This window comes from Monopterus albus, unplaced genomic scaffold, assembly GCF_001952655.1.
Source record: "Monopterus albus unplaced genomic scaffold, M_albus_1.0 scaffold143.1, whole genome shotgun sequence".
Lineage (NCBI taxonomy): Eukaryota > Metazoa > Chordata > Actinopteri > Synbranchiformes > Synbranchidae > Monopterus > Monopterus albus.
Genome location: NW_018128023.1, coordinates 371,033 through 376,366, shown reverse-complemented (window position 1 = coordinate 376,366; position 5,334 = coordinate 371,033).

The following is a 5,334-nucleotide window of genomic DNA, read 5'->3' as shown; positions in this document are numbered from 1 at the left end:
TATATTTATTCATTTTCTACCGTTTGGCCACAAGGGGGTCGCCCAGAGCCAAGCCCGGCCGGCAATCAGGCACAGGCGGCGTACACCCTGGACAGGTCGCCAATGCATCGCAGGGCTAACACATAGACGAACAAAGACACACACGCACTCCTATGGGCAATTTTAGAGACACCAATCAACCTAAGCTGCATGTCTTTGGTCAGTGGGAGGAAGCCAGAGTACCCGGAGAGAACCCACGCAAGCACGGGGAGAACATGCAAACTCCACACAGAAAGGTCCCAGGTGGGGCCCGAACCTTCTCGCTGTGAGCCACTGTGCTGCCCTGCTAGTTAGCATTTAGTAATAAATAGTGTACCAAATGATCACTCTTTAATGGTACCTGTAATTAGTACCAAATTATATAGTTCCTTTCAGAAAATGTCTTAGGAAGTTATTTGGAAATAAACTGGAATTTACAGACCTGTAAAATAAATTGTGACCACAATCTCTGATTGGTTAGAGAGGCCAATCCTGCTCAAAACCTTTTAGAAGCTGATATCTCTGCACCGCTGCCAGTGCTGTTCAATGAATCTGGGTTACAGGGGGCCTCGGCTGCACCTCTCCACATTAAGACACGCTTTGGAGCAGATTTGAAAAAAGTTAAATACTGCAGCTTTAATAGTAATTTTTAAGTTCAGAATTATCAGTGGCTTTCTAGCATCCTGGTACCAAATACTGTAGCTTGACCGTGTTTTCACAGGGCTCTGGGCCATCAGATGTTGATTTCTAGTGAACAAATTGTATTTTGTCAGTCTGACTGTGAAACAACATGACAGTAGCTGCTAGCTTAGCACAAATATACATTAGGAAACAGAGGGAGAAGAGTTAGCCTGGCTACGTGCAAAGGTAACAAAAAGTAACTAAAGACAGGCAGGGCTTTGTAAGGAACACTCATTTACTTTAAGTGCTTCAAATTATACAACACCCCAGCCACGTTTGTGATGTGTGAGTATGGAAAGCCTCTTTCACTCATTTCAGTCCTTCTGAATTTCCTGTTTTCCCTCCTCCCCTTATATTATTTCAGGTTCTCCCTCTGCCTTCGTCAACATCTCTTCATTGTTGTGCCTCTTCCTCCTTATCTGTCGTCACTGCCACAGATTACCACATCTTACCACATCAGGCTGGTTCTGCTGGAATATATTGTTGAGCTTTTAGACCTTAGGGAGGCAGGGTTATTGATCAATTCGTGGTCTGGGACTGCGTGCAAGGACAGTATGGGATGTAGGGAGTATGAGGTTTTTTTTTTTCTCAGACTGAGACTCAAGTCAAAGAAAGAGCTAAAGTGATGAGAAAAAGCATGAGAATCATAAAAAGTAGAAGGTAAGAGGATGAAAATCAAAGCAGGGAACCTCCCTTGGCTGGGACTAGTACATGGTTAAATATGCCTGTGTGTCCACATGTCTCACAGTCTGGTCAGCAAAGGCATAATAAACGTGACAGAAATATCCCCACACAATGTCACCAGAGTCCACGGCAGGCAGCTAATTGTTAGATAGAGCTGGGCTGTGGTTTTAGAGAGGAAAAAGAAGGCCAACTCGTAAGAGTAGAGCAAGAAACTATCCATATGTTCTTTTTTTTGAATGGCTGCATAAATATGCAAAGGAGGGTTGAGCTCATTTGACAGAGTTCAGGTTCAGGTTTTGGTGGACATTCTCTTTGGATTCATACTGTAGATGAAAGTCAGAAGGGATAGGCCTGTCTCTGCACAACGGTAGCACTAATATGCCTACCAGCAGCTCTAAAACACATGTGTTAACATGTTATATCTTGTTTATTTAATTTGTACAAAATCTGAAGTGTAAAAACAACTGTTTGTGGTTAGCCATATTTTTCCTTTACCGCTGAAGAGACTTTGTCGTATTGTTTCTGGCCTTTATGCTCAGCTAAGCTAACTGTCCCTGGGCAATAGTTTTATATATGGTTTTAAATCTCAAGAGTAGTACCAATCTTCTTATTGAAACTCAAGAAAACAAATAAACAGGTTTCCCAGGGTGTCAGACTATTCCTTTAACAATGAATTATTCCTGATGAATTGGAATTTGCCTGCTAAATGTCACATAACCATATAAACAATCCTTACTTTGCTAATTCCACACACCTTTGTCACTGTTTTAGTCAAATAAAGCAGTTAGTTGTACTAAATTGTTAAACTAGTACATCATGGCTTCATCTCACCCCACAGGTGCTATCAGTTTTGTGTACCTCAAGTACAAAAATAAGCCAGAGCACATCAATATCCACATATCAGTAATAAACCCACAACACAACATAATTCTTACATTTCATAAGGAAAGATTAATTTTGTTCAGTCAAGACCAAACCAACACTGGGCAGCAAGGTGATTAGAGCCGTTGCCTCACAGTGAGAAGGTTCTGGGTTCGTGACCTTTCTGTGTGGAGTTTACATGTTCTCTCTGGGTACTCCGGCTTCCTCCCACTGTCTAAAGACATGCAGCTTAGGTTGATTGGTGACTCTAACTTGTCCGTAGGTGTGAATGTGTGTGGGTGTGGTTGTTCATCTATGTGTTGGCCCTGCGATGGACCGGCGACGTGTCCAGGGTGTACCCCGCCTTTCGCCTGATGCTGGCTGGGATTGGCTCCAGTGACCCTGTTTGGGACTAAGTGATATAGAAAATGAGATGAGAAGACCGAACTTCCAGTATCATCCACTGGTACATGTTTTGGTGATTAAAGTTGCACCTTCGAAATGTACTGCATTAATTTAGTGTGTGCATACGACAAAAGGTCAGCATTCAATATTTTGCAGCAAACTCAAAGACAGTATCTGTTTAGCCATCAGCTGTTTAGCACATGAGGATGGGCAGGGATGGAGAATGCAAGAACTGCAGGCTGCGCTAAGCAGCTTTAATACTCTCAAATGAAGCCAAAGTGTACTGGCCGTTGAAGGGTTAAGCTGAGCTCAGTTATGGTGAGGGAAGGAGAAAGAGCTGAAATCCTTTCCACATTACAGCACACATGAGGAACACATTTAAGTGAGTTCAGCTGTCTGGAGTCTCTCTCTCTCTCTCTCATTCTCTTGCTCTCTGGCTGATTAGGGGTAAGTTCAGCACAGTTGTATATCATTACACATCTGGGAAAATGGACTCACGGACCCATAGGACACACAACAGAAAAGAAAGACAATGCACTTCATCCATAACTAACCTTTGTGGTAAAGGATGGACAAAAATGAAACAAAATGGGAGAAAGTGAAATGATTCAACTAGTTTTAATGAAAAGCATCTAATGCTTCATGATACCCCTTTAACTATCACTTTAGATTCATTTCAAACCTCAAAGCTAAATCAAGAAAGTCAAATTTGAGAAAAATCGCCATTTTTACACTCTTAAAGAAAAAACTCTGAACATGACAAACAGTGGTATTAATATTAAAACTAATAGAAATCAGAGACCTCAACATTTTAGCTCCTCCCAGCACTCCCCTACAAAAACTCCACCTCTTTGAGATTGCTCTGGTTCCTGCAGTTTTATTTTGGATGTCGACTGGCTGAGCTTTCAGGCGGGAGGAATCTCTACAGTGCTTTTTTTCCCGTATGGAAACTGCTGTTTCCCTTCAGTCCAAGGCCCACATACCACAATAATATTGCTTCCATAACTTCAGATGCTCCTGAATAGTTCTCTCTGCAGATGCTGCTTGGTAGAATAGATGGCTGCAACATCACCTAAACTTCTTTTCTTCCTTCTCTCATTCCTTGGTCATGTTTTCCTCAAGAAAAGGCACAAAGTTGGTAGGGTCCCTGCAGTGAGAGCAATGTGTGGCAGGCAGGAGTTATAGTGGGGAAGCCAAAGTTGAGGAGAAACCTTTACGCATCACTAGAAGACACCAATCATGCCTGACCTAGGACCTTCCATGTGCTGCAAAAAGTAGAGGATACATCTGAGAGAACCTTCTCATTTCATCTCCTTCCATAGTTACAGCTCACACTCTGATCAATCAGTCCTGTTGCCTGCAAACTTAATTTTTACATTTCACTTCAATGGCTGCACAAAGGAATGCTTATGTCATTCCTACATTAATGCCAGATTTCAAATGGATGTAGTGCCATACAACTCCATTCAAGTTTGCATCTTTTTCTTTTCCATGTCATCCCCAAGTGCTGAGGAGTTACTTTTGTTTCAGTGCTGCTGAACTTTAAAGTTGAAAGTAATGTCCTTGCATTCAAATCCAGGGCCTGGCCTTGCTGGTGTTATGTCACCAGTCAGCGTTTTAAGAAAGTAAAATGGCTCCTCTAGACCTCCTCTGCACTTGAATGATTTCACAGAGGGGAAGGAAGAAAATGTCTACGAAACACTTGGCTCTTGTAAAGCTAGGCAAGGCTTCTGTTGCAGAAGACAAAGTTTTCACTTATCAAGTTACTGTGTAAAATCTGTTGGGATGTTTTGTTGCATATAAAATAATTGTGACGTCTATGGCATTCAAGACTGCCATTAAACACTTCAAAATGTGGGAGGAGGGTATAAAGTTGTAACCATTAAGCATCAAAGTTCATTCTTGACATTGTACATAACCAGGAGTCTACAGCCAGGCTAGTGTCTATGTGAGGCTTTACTGAAGTGGAGTAGCTTCACCATGTTCACCATTCTAGTTTGGCTGACGGAAATGTCAATAGCTGTGCAGGTATTTTGTCATAAACCAAACTGGTGAAATTAAAATGTTGTGATTACAGTTCACCCCAAGGGGAACATGAATGTGTGTACCAAATTGAATAGCAATGCATCCAGCAGTCGAGAGTCTGGACCAGAGTGGTGGACCAACAGATGGGCTTTGCCATCTCTACAACAATGCTGTTAGTATGGCAGGTATTATGCATTTGGGTTGTTCCTATGTCCCAGTTTCGGGAATGTGATATCTCAGAAATGCCTTGAAGAAATATGGCATAAATGTCCACTTGGGCTTGATGATGAACTGATCACATTTTGGTGGTCAAAGGGCAAAGTCGGTAGAGGCATACAACCAAGACATGGTAATTCTAGTTATGATTTAGATTTTGTCTTCAAAATTCTAGTGGGGAATATGAAAATAGCTTGATAATATTTAGAATCACACTGTATGTTTTGTTCTCTCCTTTTTTGGCAGTATTATAGAAATGCACCGGTTTCATGTTTTAATCTTGTAACTTAAAAAAATGAAATAAAAACTTATAAAAAACTTTAGGTTTAGGTTTGCAAATTGGTTGGTTAAAATGCTAAATAAATCATAATAATATACCCTAGCCCATCTATAAATTTAGTTATGCTGCATGTACTGTATGAACTGATACAGAACCTTGTAAGG